This window comes from Chrysemys picta, chromosome 4, assembly GCF_011386835.1.
Source record: "Chrysemys picta bellii isolate R12L10 chromosome 4, ASM1138683v2, whole genome shotgun sequence".
NCBI lineage: Eukaryota > Metazoa > Chordata > Testudines > Emydidae > Chrysemys > Chrysemys picta.
The window spans coordinates 35,594,634-35,615,289 of record NC_088794.1 but is presented as its reverse complement, the minus strand read 5'-3'; the positions used below and the strand labels follow the sequence as shown (position 1 = coordinate 35,615,289).

Here is a 20,656-nt window from a genome sequence, read left to right as displayed (position 1 = left end):
ATGCTTAGACTCCTTTTCCCATGAATGAGGCTCCAGGACACAAGCAGCACAGTAGGCTGGAGGTGTGGGACTAGTGAATCAGTTTTAATGAACTGTGAAATGTCAGGTTATTCCCCAGATCCTATGCAGAGTAGTGGGCCTGTGAGGAGGGGCTAATGAATTGCCCCACTTATGAACTGTGAATTCTCCAATTATCCCAGGGATGCAGTGCAGTGAGCTTGGGAAATGGTGGGGTTAGCAAATCACAAACACACACACACACATCACCCAATGAGGCACACAAGCTGGGCACTGGGTAAAGTGTAATCAATATTTATTACTTATTGAGAAATGTATTTTGCATAATTGTGTTTGAGTGCTCTTTCCTTAGAACCTCTTTTACAGCACTTTGTGGTTTATGCATCTGCTTATAAATTATTAAGATATAAAAGCATTGCATGGGTTTGTGGACACCAACCAAGAGTCCATCCTTGCTGAGTGGTTTAATAGGATGTATACATCACTGGTATTTCATGTTGTTCCAAACAAGTCTTGCCCACATGCTCAGAGTTTAGCTGATCGTCATGTTTGGGTTCGGGAAGGAATTTTCCTCCAGGACAGATTGGCAGAAGCCCTGGGGGGTTTTCGCCTTCCTCTGCAGCATGGGGCATGGGTCACTTGCTGGAAGATTCTCTGCACCTTGAATTCTTTAAACCATGATTTGAGGACTTCAATGGCTCAGACACAGGTTTGATACAGGAGTGGGTGGGTGAGATTCTGTGGCCTGCATTGTGCAGGAGGTCAGACTAGATGACCATAATGGTCCCTTCTGACCTTAAAGTCTATGATTCTAAGTTTAGTGGGGTTCAAGCCTGGTGGTCTGTTGAGACAGAATGCAGATGATAACAAGGGTTGTTACTGACTTCTAATTGGTTCTGTCATTACTCACGGTACTTAGATAATGACACACGGGGTGCATTCTCACTTTGAAACACTTTTTACCCAGTTGATTTGGTTGTATCTGGAGATGCTACACTGATGGGTGGCAGTACAAAACCCTCAGACTGAAATATATTCATTTTTCCTCAATAAAGGCAGTGGCAGATGGTGTGCTTCAGGACGTACTAGACGTACTAAGCACCTGTATACTCTACTGTATTATATGCTTTTTACAATAAATATATTAAAAGAGTGAGCATGGGATAATGGAAAATCTTCCAGGAAATCTGAGTCATGGGGATAGTAGTTTTACAGATATGCCTGTCATTTGAAGAATATGAGAAAGATCAGACAAAAGAAGCAAAGAGACTTGGAAAATACAGATGTTTTCAATTCCTGTAAAATGCTTCGAGTTTTAGCCTAAAAATACATGGAATTGAAAGAACCGATGGATGTTAAACTTCTGTTCCTATATCAGCTCTTACTGCAAAAATTGCTTGTGTCTTCTAAAAGTCTGTAAAATATAAAGTTTAATGACTATATTTAACATTCACCTTGGAAAAAACCTGTGAGAGCCAGTTATTTTCCTTCCACCCTATGAACAGGACCTCAATTTCTATACGCTTAAGTACCATGTTGGATCAAGACCTCAGAATGGGGAAAGAGATACTGTGTAGGCAGTACAATGCTTTTGGAAACATTTGAAGGCTTTGTGAGTTCATTCACCTTCTGTTCTTGGGGATCTTCTATGCTTACCTTACTTGTAATACCGGAAGTAGCTAAAAAGCTAGCAAAAGAAACAACAGCTGAGGATACCATCACATAGAGTATGTAATTGTTGGGCTAGTTCTGGTAATGACTTTGCTTGTTCCGCAGGATTGTGGTGGTTGTTTAAGGGTCTGCAAAAAATTACGGGCTTCACTGAAGGAAGATCTCATCCCTGGCTGTGAGCAACCTTATACCTGGCCAGGAATTGCAGGAAAACTGATGACTGTTGCCTTAAGTTCTTTATAATATTTTGAAATGCTTTCCCTTTCCTATAGGTCGCTGGCCCAATGTCAACCAAGAATTAAAATGTCCAATTGTTTGAATTTATCTTATGGTTTCTTCTTGAAGTTTCTAGGATTTTGATAAAGGCAATAATGAACCTAGATCTGACCTCACAAGGAGTGGAGGCCATGCTCATTCTCCAAAGGGGCTGGGAAGGCCAGTTCTTCAAGTAAATCTGTTAGCTTTGGTTAGGGTGCTTGTCATGTATGGGCCTTCTTCATCCTCCAGGATTTCAATTAGTTAAATGTTAAATATTGACTAGGGCTGGGTAAACTTGGCAGCTTTGAAAAGTTAATTCTACTTCAGGCTTCAGTAACTTTTCTGCAGAAACCTGGGCCTCAATTTTTAATCCCTACCAGCTCCCTCAGGCACAGTGGATCATCTGTGCATGGATTTAAGGGACACAGGATGGTACATTGTGACTAATTTTGTTATAACCACACATTAAAGGCACTGACCCATTAGTGCAGAGGCAGCTAGGAAAGCAAAGAGGTGATCCTAAGCTCACTGAAGTCAATGGAAAGAGTCTCACCATTGATTTCAGTGAGCTTTGAATCAGGCCCCAAATGAGGGACCCAAGCTCCATCCCTCACTTCAGAATGAACAGTGTTTGGAATTGCTGTGTAAGTTGACTGAAGGAACAGCATTGACAAGGCTCTGAAGAAGGCTGCATCAAGTTTGTTTTCACCAGAAGGGTGGTATGGGACAGGAAAAAATTAAAAGATCCTCTGGATTCAAAGAAGAGATTGGAGTACCACCTAATGCGTGTGACAAAGAAATAAAGCAAACACCAGAGGAATTCATAGTGACTGGCCAGTTTTTGTAAAATGTTTCCAAACTAGAAGCTGAACTGTCTTTCTGGATGGAACTTTGACAAGGATGTCATAATAAATCAAAGGCACAAAGGACTATACTAGATATCTATCAAACTTGCTGAACCACTTTAGTACATGCAGGTGTGTCAAATTTACTGTACCTTGCCTGTGGTTGGTTTATGATACAGGGATTTTAGCCATCAATCTTGTTGTCTGGAAGAAAACAATTGGCCCGCACGGCATAACTAATATCTATGGAGGCTATATGCCAAAGGGTATTGATTAAACTGAATGACAATAACATTGTACAGCAGTGAAATTTCAATAGAGAAAAATGTGCACTGGACATCCATCACTGTAATACCTTTGCCCAAACAGCTATATTTTCAGGGGAGTAGCAGCTACACACAGGAGGGTATTAAAACAAACAAGAAAATTAAAAAGTGGTGCAAGCCATTTTGGATTAATCATTTAGTGATCTCTACTGAAACGTCAATAATTAACAACAGTGACCAACCCAGCATATCTGAGCTAGCACAATAATTTGTTGTTCTTAGTACAGGGAAATACTGCAAAATCTTAGATACATCGGAGCCTGAGGGAAAGCCACTTGACTTCATTGGACTTTGAATCAGAGCTATAGTGATATTAACTGTTGGCAAATGCAGACTTATTAAAGGGGAGCACATTTTTTGCTTTTCTGTGATTGATAAAGATGACCTGAAAGGCTTTTTGATTTGATTTTGGGTTTTTTGCATCACCTGTCTTCCTGTCTTTCCTGTGCTCTGTCTGTGTTGAAGGAGGACAATCAAAAAGGTGAAATAAAAATGAAGATTATACAGAAGAATATTCATGTTATGCATTTGGCTTTCAATCTGCAAAGGACCTAACAAAATTGAGCTATCATCTTGCATTATTTAATTTTCCTAAAAGGCTGATATCTCAGCATTCACTATTACCGATAGCCCTTGCAGCAATCCAATGACCATAATCTCCTTACTTCTCTTTATCACCGATAAATGGATTGGAAAAATTCTGTCCCTTCCTTTTAAATCCAGGCATTTGTTTTTTAAACTATTTATTTTCAAATTCTTCATTGCGTTGGTGACGCAGTCACACACAGAAAGTTCAGTAGTACATACTGGTAGCATTGTAAATCAGCCAGAGAAATTAATCCAAACTTTAAAAAATGCATAAGTGGAGCCAGGGCACTGAGGTGATTAGACCTGATTAAAAAACTGTATTAGTGTGAAGATTTTCTTTTTCTTATATTAAAAAAAATGGCGATTATTTTCTGGAGAAAGAGACGTACTTACCCTCTCCAGGAAAGCAATACCCAAGAACAGTTGCACAACCCACTGAATGAAGATTTTCATTATCCTGATATTTTATATATAAAAAATGATGGCTGGAACTGATGTATATGACTTCTTTGCTGTGACGGTTAGCTTTCACAATTTAAGCCAGATCAGGACAGGTTAATACTTGAATAGCAGCCTCTATGGAAAATACAAGGTGATGTAGTTAGTGGTATAGGTGATTCAGCAGGGGACACACTAACATTTGCCTCATGATTGGTAAGAAGGGCTTTAACCTAGGAGGTGAGGGGACAAGGTTGGGAGAGACTTGTGAAATCTCCACACCAGGCTTCAACACATGGGCGCAGGAAAACCAGCTAAATGAAGATATAGTAAGGGATAATGGAACACGATAAACTAGAAAACTGGGTGATGTCTGAGAGAAATAACTGAAATGCTTATACACTAATGCAAGTAGTCCGGGCCTTGAACCCTATAACTCAGTACTGGACTAAAGCCCCCATCATAGTGCTATAGGGCACTGCATTTTATAAAGTGTCTTTCTTCAGCTAAAGTGTGAAACGGAGGTCCCAATTGCTTGCTGTCCCTTAAAGATGGCATGTGAGCACCTAAATGAAAAGGATGTTAACCTGGTGTCCGGGCCAGATTCCAATTTGAGTAATTGTATTTGTCCTACCTAAATTTGCCCTTTATTTTCAGTTGCACAATTTTTTTTCCTTTTCTTCTGCTAAAGTAAACCGTAGTAATTTCTGTGTTATGTGTCCGAATTTCAGTGGTGGAGGCTGTGATCCCTGGACATAGCTTGTTAATCACTTTGTAAAGCACTTTGGGATGAAAGACACTATATAAATGTATTGTTATTATACGCTCACTTGTGGGTTTGGGGAGTGGAAGCATTATTTATATATTTCTATTCCCCTCCTAGTTTGGCCCTGACTGTACTAATTTTGTGAGTGGGTAGACTCAGGAGGACTGTAATTATTTTATTGACCAGCCTTCTGCCCCAACTGTGTCAATAACATATGTTATTATTGGGGAAGGCATTTTATAGTGAAGCCAGCTACCAAAAGACCTATTCCAAAGCTTAAATAATTGAAGAGGGTGGTTGATGTTCTCAAATAGTTAAGCTGCCTGTGTTACTAAACTGGCTTTGCAAATAATTTTGCTATGATGGTAAGTGAGCATGGCTCCCTTGGCAGTAGTGGAAAGTGTGTTAATCAGAGCCAGATTGAAAACTATCCCCATAGAGGGTACCAAATGTGGTTCTGGACTACAGATTGTGTTGTGTGGGTGCAAATCACGCTACTTATTTTTAGAGCATGTAGAGTTTCTTAAGCTGGTTTACAAATACTAATGTGGCCAGGTTAGTTATAATAATGTATGAGGACCCTTTAAGGCAGGATACAGGACCAGAGCACTGCCCCCTGTCTTGATTTTAGTCCAGAATGAATGGAGTTCTGGGAGTTGTAGTCCCCAGTGAAGGGAGTTAGAGGCTGTCGCAGCAAGGAATGCTGGGAAGGAGTTTGAGGAGACACGAGGCCTGAACCAAAGCCCTCTGAAATCTGTGGAAAGACTCCCAGTGATTTTATTTGGCGTTAAATTAAGGCAGTAGACAGCTCCTTCCCTAGTCTCTCCCTGTTTTGAAAGACAGGGATACTGATAGTAGTTGCCACTCCTTCCCACCATTCCATGCTTTTAACTCCTATCAGCCCTGGGAACTACAACACCCAGAATTCCACTCATTCTAGGCCACAACCAGGAATATGGCTGAGCAGGCCCTACAGCTTGCCTTAAAAGGCAAGCACATGCTACTACACTAGGCTTTTCTACCATCTGTTTATGAAGAGAGTAGTGTCGGATGAAAAGTGATGTAGTAAATAACTTCCAGTTAGATAATGCCTTTCCACCGAAAGGATCCCAAAGAGATTCACCAGTGATATACACTGAAATGCAGCCAGACAGTGCATCAGGTAGTTTCTCATTCCTTGGGGAGAAGTTTATGCAGAAATTTAAATTGTGTATCATAGGCCTCTATGGAATTTTCGCCTCTGACATTTCATAGCAGGGGAGAGAACCTAAAAAAGGCACATGCCAAAGTGGAATGTAGAGGAATGTAAAAGCTTCATGGAGACCTGAGTGTTGACGACTCATGCAAGGAACTATCCCCATCCCTTTTTATTATATACTAATTATGTAGCATCCTAATTGCAAATAAGATAAAAGTACTTGCTCTGAGGAGTTTACAATCTAGGATCTTAAAACATAACCCCTGTTCCTGCAAAGACTTCAACACAGTATAATTTTAAGCACATGCATAAGTGTTTGCAGGATCATGGCTTAAATCTCAATTACCCCTTGATAAATTCTGTTTGGTCAAGAGCTAATCCTCAAGGACTTTTCTTTTTCATTTGTAGCAAAAATAACTGCACTGGGGAAGTGTAATATATTCTCTTTTCACAAAACCAGTGAAAAAGTTTGTGGGCCAGATCCTCAGCTGGTGACTCAAATGAAATGACATTGATTTACACCTGATGATCTGGACCCATTTTTTTTCTTATTGTGTTTTCAGTATGAACTGCCTTTGCAGCTCTAGAAGTAGAGAAAGGGCTAAAATCAAAACCAAAATGAAGGTTTTTGATCATGGCCCATGCCTTTATAATAAACTGAGTTAAACCAAACAACTCCCCCCCTCCAAATTTTGAAATATTTGAAATCCAGATCTGAATTATTTTATGGCCTGAGTCCATTCCTGCCTGGAAGTCACCAGCAGCGGCGTGAGTTAACTAACAGGTGAAACACTATGAGATAAACTCTGCACCAGGCCACACTTGTGCAATCTGGTTCATAGATTCCAAAGCCAGAAGGAACCATTATGATCATTTAGTCTAACCTCCTGGATAACACAGGTTATAGAACTTTCTCAAAATAATTACTAGAGCGTATCTTTTAGAAAAACATCCAATCTTGATTTAAAAATTACCACTGACAGAGAATCCACTATGACCCTTGGTAAATTGTTCCAATGGTTAATTATTCTCACTGTTAAAATTCTTTGCCTTATTTCCAGTCTGAATTTGTCTGCTTCAACTTCCAGCCATTGAACTGTGTTATACCTGATGCAGTATCAGTATTCAAATCATGGATTTCAATAAGTCAACACGCGGTTTGGCTAGTAGTGCATGAAAATACCTGATAATATTTTAATTTTACAGAGTATATGTACATTGCTTGAATGTATTTATTTGAAGCTGTCAGCTGCTCAGGTGGCTGCTTGGGAATTGCAGTCAACTTCCTCCACGGCAATCAAGAGCCAAACAGGATGCTGTGTTAGGCAAGGTTTTCAACTGACATTAGGGAATTTTGGGTTAGATCCCAAGATGGCAGAAAATTTTCATGGAATGCCAGACACCTGGTCAAACCCATGAAATAGATATACTTTAAATGCTACAATTTTATTGAAATTTTAATAAATATGAGTAAACTTTCTGAAGAGATAAAACATCCTTGTTTCATTAAGAAATAACAAAGCCCATTTTGACTTTTAGTTTTTACAAACTAATGTTTTTGATGTTTTATTAGGAGCTCAGAGTAGACACAATTCCTCTTTGACTCAAACACTCTTAGCCTAGTGAGTTCTTTGGGTTTCTTTGAGTGCATATCCTTATACTTGTAAAAAGCGACAAAGAGTCCTGTGGCACCTTATAGACTAAGGCCTTGGCTACACTGGCAATTCACAGCGCTGCACTTGCTGTGCTCAGGGGTGTGAAAAAACACGCCCCCCCCCCCGAGCGCAGTGAGTGCAGCGCTGTAAAGCGCCAGTGTAATCACCGCCTGCAGCGCTGCACGCTCTCTCGCAGCGCTGCAAGCTATTCCCCTCGGAGAGGTGGAGTACTTGCAGCGCTGGCGGCGCGACTACACTCGCGAGTGTAGCCAAGACCTAACAGACGTATTGGAGCCTAAGCTTTCGTGGGTGAATACCCACTTCATCAGGACTCTTTGTCGCTTTTTACAGATCCAGACTAACACGGCTACTCCTCTGATACTACCCTTTTACCTGTACACTAACATGTTAATCCAGACCATTGGGCAAACATTCGCCTACAGTATGTGACAAATTGCTCAAAGCGCATAAACTAGAGCTGGTTGAAACATTTGCAACAAAACAAGTTTTCATTGAAAGATGCAATTTCATTTAAATGTATGTTTCACAGGAATGTGTCAATTTTCTGCAGGAAAAAGTCATTTCAATGAGGTAAAAACAGTTCTTTTTTTACTTTATCTTTTTGATTCATTTAGTTTGGACTTTTATATTAAAGTGGTAATATTAATATTCATATTATATGTAAATAATTGTATTTAATATTTTTTATTTAATATAAAAATCAAAACAAAATCAATCAAAATGTCTAGACAATATATTTTACCTTATTGAAACAACATGCTTTTACCCTATTACAATGAAACATTTCAACTTTATCAAAACAAAACTTTCTAATGGGCTCCAAATTGAAAATTGTTTGAATTTTCATTGAGCAGGAAATGTTGACATTTCGGCAACTGGTTCTGATTTAGAACAAATTATTTTTCAAAGTGTCAGCATTTCCCATGGAATGGAAATTCTGGTTTCTGACCACCTACACAATTTCAGTACATACAATGAAATAAGAAGTAAATATGACTGCTACAAATATATGAAGTGGTTAACAAAAAAAAAGGGTTGCTTTGTCACTGACACTGCGTAGGTGTACAAAGGGTTGGGGAGAGTGTGAAAGGAGTCCTCACCACTGTGAGCGGTTGCACCAGAACCAGCCATTACGTGGAAGAGGCAGTGCAAGCATTGTTCCATGATGGTGCTGCTGGCCACACTAAACCCTGATTCTGCAAGGTACTGATGGATGTGCTTGTCTTTACACACATCAGTAGTCCCAGGGAAGTCAGCAGGACTAAATGCATGAGTAAAGTTAGATACATATTTTAATTCTTTACTGCACAGAGGTCCAAGTGAGGTGATTGTAAAAACATGATTATTGCCTCAACTCCTTCCCTCCACACCACTCAACAAAGCTGAATGGGAGCAGGGAAGGAGCACATGGTGCAGCATGCCCAAAGGTAGCAGAGCTGAAACTGCAGCAGCATTTCCCTGGAAGGATTCTGGCTGCATGAACTAGCATTCCTCCTACAGCTCTCGCTGCAGTGATACCACTCCTCCCTCTTAGGCCCTCCACATCTATCCAGGGCTGTGCCTTAAAGGAGCAGTTTTGCTTCAGATCTCAAGTTAGGTTTAGGTTATACAACACTCAAACAACAGAACTTGAGTGATCTGTGTTACTCCCAGTATTGATCCTTCAGAATGACCAGACAAGGGAAACATATTTGGTCAGGTAAGGACTGTGTCCATTTGTTGGGAAAGGGTTCGGGCCTAATGTATCTCTCTCCAGAAAATTTCCGGGAGTGTGCAGAAGGGAAGAATGGATGGGACTGAATGGCACTGGCAAGCTCCTTCTACCAAAACTGTCTCTGGATATTATTCGTCATAGCAGCCCCGTTATTAATTAGAGATCATTACAAGCATATGGCCTTTAGTAAAGGAATGACATTTATTAACAAGTTAAACAAGATGGACTTATCTTCTGTTTCCATTAGGTGTCAACATTTTTGAGTTCTTTATACTGCATAGACTTTCATTATTATACTTTTAAAGTGGCACTTGTTTGATCTTTGCTATTAACATAAAGTGATAAGAAATCATTATGGTAACCTGTGGTTTGTTAAAATGGCTTATCTTTTTTTTACCTTTTATCTTGTTATGCTACCCTCGTATCTCCTCTGGACTTTGTTTATTGATGGGATTCCAATTAATTATCTGTGTTTGCAAATAATATAACAATTTGCTTCCTGTTAGAAATGTTGGAGAAAGCTTTCAGATGCTGGTTCTTACTATAAGGATAAACTCCTGCACTCTTAGTTATTTTAAATTCATTTGTGCAGCATCTAGCACAATGTGGGTCCTGATCCATAACTAGGGCTTCCAGGAGCTATGGTAATGCAAATAAAATAATAATAATAATAATGAATATAATTCCTATCACCCTTTCATTAGCACCCATTTGAACTGTGGACCAGATCCTTAGCTGATGTAAATTGGCATACATCTATTGAAATCAAAGGGACTCTGCCCATGCTTGAAAGTAAGCACATTCATGAGTGTTTGCAAGATTGGGGCTTTCACGTGCATTTCAGCTGAAATTAAGCTGAAAGCCATTGACTTCAGATTATTTTAAGGATAAACTGGTCCAGTATATTTAGCTCTTTTTTGCATTGTTTTATAAGCTTGTATACAAATGAACAGGGAATAGATTGACAGGATTATGCCTGTTATCTAAGCAGGAAGAGCGGGATCCTTTGGATGAAATTGTTAGCCACTGCGTAAACAGGCTTTATACGGGGGTCCAAATCAGAGGTAGATTCCCTCCCTGAACCTGAAGCCAGGACACCTCTCCAGCTTGTCTGCAGCCTATTCTTTCCCCTGAAGGCAAAGTGCATGGCAAGTGGATTCATGCTGTTCACAGACCCATTGGCCATGTCCTCAGCACTCGTCTTGCCAGACAAAAGCACCCCTATACATACTCATGGAGGGGGCCACTGTGGAATCTCTTCTGCACACCTCTGTGCACTCTGGCCCTGCCATGCAGCGATAGTATGGCCCCTCCACCACAAGCCAGGAGGAGTTTCTACTAGTGCAGAATAATGGACATTTGGGATATGTAAAAGTTATAAAATCAATGGACAAAATTCATTTTGAGATCCAATGTTAATTAATTTTTTTCATCAAATACTCTATTTAATTTATCATTAGTAATATTGGTACTGAGTCTGAAATGGCTAATCTAGTCTGATCACATTTAACTCTAAACTAAATTGCCTTTCATACTGGGGGAAAGACAAGCACTCATTAAATCAGCAGGTCATATACTGGTGGTGTAGCATTTTGCAGAAACCTGACTGTACTAGATATTGAAGAGTCCTAATTAGAGAATGTGGGATTTATGTACTTTTGACCCAGAAAGCTGTTGAGTAAGTACCTATGGTGAGAGCAACAATATATTTGCTAGACTATATAGTTACAAGGAACATGCTGTGCCACTTTAGGTTGGCTCTATAAGAGGAAAATTCTTCCCCCATATAAGTTGAGTAGTTAGACTATGTGGTGGGGGCCCTGGAATAAAGGAATGCTCCTCACCAGGCAGGGTACTGAGAGGGAAACTTATATGTGTGTGCTCATACAGCCATCAGCCTGCATAGATCCCATGGCTCCTGCACTTCTGGTTCATTAGAGGCAACGGCTGGTGGATTTGTGCAGGTGACTAATCCACCGTCCTCACGCAAAGTCCTCCCCTGCCCTTCTGCCCCCAATCCACTCCCACAGAACAGCACATGAAGTCCCAGGATATGTTTTCTGTGGCATATGGAGGGTGCATGCTCTTTGCAGGTGCTCTCAAACATTTTCATCCCCTTCAGCACGGGCTGGACACTCAACCTCTACCTGTCACTGTACAACAAAACCTCAAGGGATGGATTCTCCCTCTGATGGAGGCACTTTGCAGTGCATCAGCAGCCCAAAGTGGCTGTGAGACAATGGTGATAACTAGTAGAGAATTATCCTTGTGCAAGGTAACTTGCTGGTAGTGAAAATCTGGCAGAGGTGGCTGCACCAGTCACCACCCCCATTATCCCCTGTGTGAGGGCAGGAAGGGCATGTCGGGGGTGAGGAGTAGACTGGGTGGGCAGTGAGGGGAGTGGGCTTAGTGGAACAGTGTCCTGCTAAGTCTGATCTTCTACTGGTGTAAGTCAGAGCTATCCTTGTACAGCTCTAACTTGTGCCTGGGTTGAGCAGCCCTAGGTCAGGGAGCCCAAACCAGGTCCCCCATCTTCAATCTGTCCAATCAGGGCCTACATATTTAGCACTGCCCCGCTCACCTTTTTTGCCTTTAAAGTGCTACCAGTGACTTCACAGCATATACATATTGTACTGAGCACAGTTGTACAAACACAGGATCATTTATTTGCTATCCTGGAATGTTTATCAGTTTATCAGTTTGTTCCCTTTTGTTAACATAAGAAATTTCACACAACCAAGTGCACTGGTAAAGTGGGGAGCACTAAACCAGCTCACATTTGTTTCACTGCTCCCAATCCTCGAGACTCCAAAGCAATAAGGTGGAGCAAGTAGGATTGGAAAAGTAAGAGAGACAGCATTCAACGGAAGGTTCCCTGTTCTTAATTACTCAATTGGTAAATCATAGATTCCAGATCAGATGCTGTCTTGTGCCGAGATCTCAGTGGTTGTGTGAAATCAGGCATAGAGGATTGTCAGGAAACCAGTTATGGTTCCCTGATTCTTAGAGAGAATCTGCACCAGCCATGGCTGCTTTAACTTATGCCAGCTTGGTACAGCCCCGGTTGCTGCCATGGTGAATGGTGTGTGAGTTGGCTGAGAGTTCTACCCACCCACACATTGAGGGAACTCTCAGATGGCTAGCTACAATCAGATTTGGAATTCTTTGCACAGCCAGATTGGAGCAGAAAATCTGGCCCTCTGATCTGAGACTCCTTAGATAAAATTCTCCTCCCACATAGATAACATTCACAAAAGCCCCATGCAACCTTAGCCTCTGAGAACTCCTTTCCCAGTATGTCTAAACATATGCATCTAGTTAGATGATAGCTTTGACCTAATAATCCTCTCACACTAGTTTTTCACTGGTGTAACTCCTGTGATATTGATGGAGAGACTTCTGATTTACACCAGTGTAGCTAGAGAATCATTGCCAACATATCTCTGTAAGCCTCCGTTTCTGTTCCAAAATGAGTTAGTGTTCCCGATTCAGTCGAAACAAAGATATTTTCCCCACAGTTAAAAATAATAAAACCATTTTCCTTTAGAATATTTAATGCAAAGTGTCAAGCAAATTCCAGGATTTAAACTATGGGAGTTTGCAATAACCTTTTATAGTCTTTCCATGTCATAATGATTCTACCTATCTAGGAATGTGATTCCTGCCCTGATCACAAATTCTATGCAAAAAACAATTGAGAAACAAATTAAGTTTAAAGGCAGTGGCTACAGCCAAGTCAGTAATTTCAGAGACCTGTTTTTTTGACATGATCCAAGCAAGTTAGAGCTGCTGAGCAAAAGAACTCACAAAGGCCTTTGCTTTGGCATCATTCTAGCAAGCCAGTGGAGCTGAACCAGAGTCCTCATAGAAATTTGTACCTTCTTATCAACCCACCAACTGGAGTTACTGATCCAATGACTCCTGAGACCTATACCTTAGCAAGCTACAGGTTTTGAGCCAGCAATCTCACAGAGATCTGTGCCTTCATCAGACTAGCAAACTGTAGATTTTAAGCCTGTCCCTTGACATGAGACCAGCAAGGGAGATGTTCTGAACCAGACACCTTTCAGAAGTCTCAACCTTCACAAAAGCCCAAGAAAACTCCAGCTGTTTACCTAATGCCCTGTCAAAAGGCCTGTACTTTGACATAAGACCAGACCAAGGGGCTCTGCCAGTAACTTCACAAAAGCTTGGTTTCAGCCCACCAAGCTAGAGATACCGAGCAAGAGACGTTACAAAGGGCTGGTCCACAGTAAGCCCCCAGTTCGAACTAAGATACGCAACTTCAGCTACGTGAATAACGTAGCTGAAGTCGAAGTATCTTAGTTCGAACTTAAAGGTAGTTACCGTGGGTCCACGTGCGGCAGGCAGGCTCCCCCGTCAACTCCACCTACTCCTCTCGCGGAGCAGGATTACCGGCGTCGATGGCGAGCACTTCCGGGATCGATTTATCGCGTCTAGACAAGACGCAATAAATCGATCCCAGAAGATCGATTGCTTGCCGCTGAACCAGCGGGTAAGTATAGACGTACCCAAAGGCTTGTGCTTTGACATGAGTCAAGCATGCTAAAGCAGCTGGGCAAGTGAGATCAGATACCCAGAACTTAATAATACCTCAACAAGCTAGAAAAGATGACTCAGAGACCTCTTTTGAGAAATCTTTGCATTGCCATCAGACCGGCAAGCTAAAGGTGATGAGCCAGTAACGCATAAAGCCTGTGCCGTGACAACAGGCCATCATCAGCCCATAAGTGCACAGGGCTTGACTGAAGCTCAAAAGCAACCTCTTGGATCAGGATATCAGGCTGGATATTTCTTGAGACCAGGTTCTCACCACATTTAAATATTTTCTGTCAGCAGTCAAACACTAAATGCCAAAAGAATGTTTTCACAGGATTTTGGTACTTCTGGTGAATCCAGTAATCCCATACAAATGTGGAAACAATAGTTAATTTTTTTTAAAAAGGAACTCATTTAACTACAGTGTTTTTAAGCTCAAACAATGTCTGGATCAGATTCTGTTCAAGGTTTTGATAAAGATTCAGGTATTTTTAGCTGAATCAGATCACTCATCCGTCACTTCTGCCAGGAACTTTGTATTGAGGGTTTAATCCTCCAAGGCACTGAGTACTTCTGTGTGGGAACTGATACCTCTCAGTATAGCTCAGAACATTGCAGGATCAAGACCTGAGTTAGGAAAGTGAATGATCACTAACTTAGCATAGTCTTAAAGTGTTCAAAGAAAGAGAGATTTAATACAGCATCCTATTTGAAGTCTGGCATCAATTCACATTCTGACTACAGGGAGGGAAGACTGGGTTGATATTCAAGAGGTATTCTTGGTGTTCTTGGACCTCTTTATCTCTGGTCTTCATGCGCAGAATCCAAGCACAGCCTGTGATGAGAACCATCAGTTGATTTAAGACAAATGAACTAATACTGTGATGATGTGTTAGAAATTTCTGCCTGGATGCTTTCAGTGCAGAGAGTCTAAGAAATGATGGATGCATTGTAAAGGATACAGAGAATTGTGACTCCTTTAGTAAACAACTCTGTCAAAACAGAGATTAGGTCAGTGTATTTTTCTATCATCAAGCCTACTGGGAGATCATCACTAATCCTTTTGGTATTGTGTCTATAAAAGCTACAAAAAGGGAAGAACACGGAAAATATTGTAGGCAGAAGTATGGATGTGCAGTACAGCCTATTACCCATGAAGATGGCTGGTTTGGAAAGACCAGACATTCACTGTCCTCGGCTTCCATCAATTTAATATTAAACATAATATTTTTCTGAGTTGATAAGACCTAATCCAAGGACAATTGTTTAGTTTTCCTGGGTTGCATGTACCGCTCGGCCTCCTCTCCACCCCCACTGTCCATTAATTTAATGGTAATTAAAGATAGGGCAAAATGGAGATAATAGTGAACAACTGGCCTAAGCAGGTAGGAGCTGCACTTTTAAAACAATTTATCATTAAAAGATGCATTTAAAAATGAAGAATAGCATAATGTGCAGTATTGGAGTTGCATCAAGGGATCCTTGGTATTCTGGCAACAGTGGATACAAAAATATTCTAAGAAGTATGAGTATAATGGGGGAAAACAGATAAACGTTTCCTACTAAGTCAAATGTAAGCAGCATGAAAGATTTCCAAATAAGGTGCTGTTATACTTTGTTCTTAATAAGAGGTATCATATTCAATTAGGTTAATAACAGTTGAGTATAGATGTGTGTTGAGAGAATAAAGAACTTTAGAATTTATACAGTCTGTTTTATTTATGTTATAGGAACATTTTCCACACACTGTTTCATCTAGTCAAGATGGCTGTCTCTACTGCATTCAGTGGATGGTAGTAGCAGCTGAGGGAGTACAGAGGTGTTTAGGCCTGCATACGTAGTGATGAATAAACTGGCCCTCCCCGGCTCAGCCCTGCCACACCTCTGAAGATGCTTCTCTGATCTACTGTAGAGTCCTCCCTGTGTTCACCCACAACTTGGCCTACATTTTGCTCCCACTGCATTCGGTGCCTTGGGTTGGTGAGTTATAAATACCAACAACCTTTCAGGAGCTCTTTTCCTTTTATGATTAAGCTAGACATCGAGATGGCAACACAGAGATGCCAAAGATGAGGAATTGAAAATTATGGGCTTGACCCAAAGCCCCTTAAAGTCTTTCCATTGACTTCAGTGGCCTTTGGATCTGGCCCTATGGCATCAACTTGGCCACTTGACACAGAGAGCTGAAGCCATTCTCTACCAGTGCAATGTTATGTCTCACAGAAGTTTGTTGGTTCTAGCTTAGTCCTAATAATGCCACCCAGTCATAAGGCTAGATGTGAAAATGGTGCTGCTGGAAAAAGGCAGGTGTGCATGTCAGGAAGGAATCAGTGACTGCCATCAGAGATCAGAAGTAATATTTAACTTGGCATTTGCTGACAACGTAGTTGAAGTCTGTTCTGAAAAGTTATGGAAAATTTCCTTAATCGTACCTTTTAAGTACTGTTTCTAGGCTAACCCTTTTTCAGTTTTAAAGCAGTTAGATTCTGTATTCCAGCAACACATGAGCATACCAAGGCGCTGAAATATAAACAAGGGGAAGTCAAATTTGGGGCTTACCCTTGACACAGTCCTTCAGTGTAAGAGGCCCATTAAAGCTTTATTTGTCACGTGATGGACTAATGTACACGTAGAGAGGCTGAGAAAAGTTTTGTAACATACATGTAAATCAAGTCAGATGGCAGAGCTGTCAAGTATCTTTAAATGATTTGTCAGAACAAGCTAATTCTAATTAAATCCCAAGCCCCCACCCCACAAACTGAGTTGTGACTATATCCCTGAAAGCTGTTCAAGATTTAACTTAATCTGCATGTGTCTTATACAGTAGTAGTACAATAGGCTAGTAGTAGGTCTATATAGCTTATGTAGCCATATAATGCTATGGCCATATAATACTATGCAGTACAGACACCTGCATATGTAGAGAAGGTTAATAGTTGATCTTTATGGCCTATAGAGCCATATAATGCCAAGCACCTCCAGGGATACTGCACTGCAGATAAAAGTCAACCTACCAGACAGTCTCCTTTTCAGTTCCCTAGCTGCAACTCCAACGGCAGAGCCAGTGCTAGCCCATTGGGGCCCTAACCAGGAATATCCTGCCCCCCGCAATACTAAAACAGGCAAGTTCTTATAATAAAAAGTGAATAGGTGGCCACCTTGAGCTGCTTGGGCCCCTAAGCAATTGCTTAGTCTGCTTGTGCCTAGAGCTGGCTATGTCCTCCTGATTCTGGTACCACTAGGCTATGGCAGAGATTACATTTCCTAACTATCCACCCATGTTCCCCATATGGAAAAGTTATGCTTCAGCTCTACTTCTTGGATTCCTGGCCCATGCAGTGGGAAGAACCCAGTGGTACGTGTGTAGGGAGCTGGGACCCAACAAATATAGAGTGTCACAAGATCTGTGGCCAGCCCTGATCATATGCAAACATAAATTTGTGCAAGAGAGGTCAAGCAACAGGTAGAATGTATGCAGGCTTGTATTTGTTCATGGACTGAGATTAAACCAAGATTTTCATGGAACTGAACTGTGCAGAACATATAGTAAGACTGCAAGTACATACCAGAACAGCTTAATGATCACAGAGGATTGTGGGGAGGGAGAAGAAAAGAAACATAAAAGCTATTGGTCAACCAAAGCGTGAGCATGATCTTGTTATATGTTGGCTGCTGCTGAAGAGTATGGAGGGCACCATCTTTCAGTGTATTTCTCCTAGCTATTTTCATTGTGTAGGTGAGTTTCTCTCTCAAGACAGATCTATGCAACTTCTCAAGCGTTTCCATACTGTGGTGGACATTTTGATTTTAGATGTTGTTAACATAGTGAACTGCCATTTCAGTGAGCTATGTAAAACTGAGCTGTCTAATTAACTGAACATGCAGGATGCAGTTGGGGTTCAAATAGAACAGATATTAAACTTATATCCATGCAGTTTATCCCCACACAGTACAGAACATGCCATATTATAGACATGGTATGCCAGAAGGAAGCAGTGTCATGGAAAGTCTTTGATTTCTTGAAATGTTAGGAGGAAATTATTAAGAATTTTCTCAAGGGTGAGATCAGCGTGATCAGATTCTGTGCCAACCCCAATGACCTATAACAAGAAAAGTTTTGACCTTCCCTTTGGTGTACAAACCATTAAACCAATAATGCACGATGTCTTAACAGATCTCTTTTCTTGCTGGACTGGTTGCAACATCTCTGAATCTTTACAATTTGTCAATAGCTACTTCACATCCCATTAACCCTTCCAGCTCTAGAAGTGGTATGGACTCAGGGACTATGATGTTTCTCAAGCTGCCTAGTGCATATCACAGATTTCTCTGGAATGTGAGGTCATGTGCTGCTTCTGCAGATGCATCACAAACTCACCATACACAGGATATGAAAATGGCAATATTAGAGAGTGGGGGAATACAATTCATTCATGCTTTTTGCAGTTTACAGCAGAGGAGCCATCAGATTTTATTTTCTCTCTTTTGGTGTATGAAATAGAGAGGGGTTCAACATGTCGAGAATCTGAACATTCCAAAGTTTGGCTTGCTTGATCCCAGGATTTGGTTCAAGCACATTGGAAACTTTTCTATTTTTAGTGGAGGGAGGTGAGCTCTGGAATATGTGTAAATGGGAGCTTTATTTATCTATGTATAGTAACTCAAGATGATGCCTATTGCAAGCAGAGACAACCATAATAAACCCAGTCTAAAGCTCCACCTTTTAAAAAAATATCTTCCCCCCACCCTTATTTTGGTTGAGGGCTAAACTTTAGCACCCGGGGTAGAATTACAGATTGAGGGCCAGGAAGGTGATTTTTCAGTCCAGCTCTGTACCACTGCAGAGGTATAAATGGACCCAATGGATGGCAGAAATGTCCCCTGGAGAATGCCACTGGCATAAGAGAATTCCCTAGAGAGTGTAGATCTTCCCAGTGTAGGGGATGTGTCAGGGATGTATCCAACGAGGGAGTTGCTCCCTTGGGGGCTACTGCATTAGAGATAAAATTAGAGCAGCTCTGAGGTTGCTTACTTACAGCAGGGAGGAGCATGCTTAAAGTTAAGCAGATGCTTAAGTGAGTTCCTGAACAACTATGGACTTAAGCACATGCTTACATTCTGTCCTGAATCAGGGCCTAAAAGATGGTTTTCCAGAATTTGTTTCTCGTATGTCAGTTACTGTATTCAACACAGTTATTACCGCACAAACACAGTCCTAGCTATTTGCAGAAAACTGAGATGATAAGGGTTACTTGAATTCAAAGCAATGCCTTTGACTTTTTAAAAACAATTTCAGTAGGGTTACCATATTTTGTGCCTCCAAATGGAGGACACTCCACGGCCCACGGCCCCGCCCCCAGCCCCGCCCAACCCCGCCCCCTCCCCAAAGTCTCCGCCCCCTCCCCTGCTTCCCGCGAATATTTGATTCGCGGGAAGCCTGAAGCAGGTAAGGGGGCTGTGGGGGGAGGAGGCGCGGCCCAGGCTGGCCCCCCGGCGTTTCCAGCCTGGGTCAGCTCGGGCCCTGGGGTACCGGCCCCGGCCGACCACCCCCGGCCCGCCCAGCACTGCCGGCCCCCGGTGGCCCGGCGCACCCCCCGGCTCCTGGCCCTGCGGGCCCGGCTCCCTGCGGGCCCGGCTGACCCGGCTCCCCGCCGGCCCGGCTCCCCGCGGGCCCGGCTGACCCGGCTCCCCGCTGGCCCGGCTCCCCGCGGGCCCGGCTCCCCGCGGGCCCGGCTGACCCGGCTCCCCGCCGGCCCGGCTCCCCGCGGGCCCGGCTGACCCGGCTCCCCGCCGGCCCGGCTCCCCGCCGGCTCGGCTCCCCCGGCTCCCCGCCGGCCCGGCCGACCCGGCTCCCCGCGGACCCGGCTCCCCGCGGGCCCGGCTGACCCGGCTCCCCGCCGGCCCGGCTCCCCGCGGGCCCAGCTGACCCGGCTCCCCGCCGGCCCGGCTCCCCGCGGGCCCGGCTGACCCGGCTCCCCGCCGGCCCGGCTGACCTCCCGATTTTCCCGGACATGCCCGGCTTTTGGGGATTTCCCCCCGGACGGGGATTTGAGCCCCCAAAAGCCGGACATGTCCGGGAAAATCCGGACGTATGGTAACCCTAATTTCAGTGATTTTGCCCTTTTCACTAAGACCAACTTATAATTTTTCCTTTAAAAAATGCAGTAACATTTACAGTAACAAAACAATAGCCCTAGTTATCAGTTATAATTGCAAATCACTTTGGCAGTGCATGTGGGGAGAAAGGACTTTTATTGCTAGAATTTCCTTAATACTTTTGGGATTAGACACAACGAAGTGAACAAGACTTAGAGGAATGCTTGTTATAAAGCCACTGGGAGTATTTGTTTAAATCCAACCCACCATGACTCTTAAATAAACAGCACACAAGAGAGGATTGGTTGATAGAAAATAACTTCTCTTTTTAAGAAAAAAGTGTCATAAATATGGTAGTGCTGACAAACTAATCTAGCCATGGTCCATCAAACATTTTCCACTCCATATTTCTGATCTGAATGTCACTTCATGGCATTGCAAACATTCCGTCAAACCTGGAAATTAAACACTTTGCTTCTTTTTACCTGCAGCAAATTGAAAA

General features: G+C 42.3%; 1 long non-coding RNA gene across 1 annotated transcript in view; it reads left to right on the top strand.

The window, feature by feature from the left end:
• The first annotated feature begins 9,254 nt into the window (after nt 1–9,254).
• The window catches only part of LOC122174860 (uncharacterized), a 46,131-nt gene continuing 34,729 nt past the window's right edge, over nt 9,255–20,656 (top strand). The window contains exon 1 of the long non-coding RNA XR_006172178.2: nt 9,255–9,483. This is a non-coding gene — a long non-coding RNA (uncharacterized LOC122174860). The remainder of the gene's footprint in view (nt 9,484–20,656) is intronic.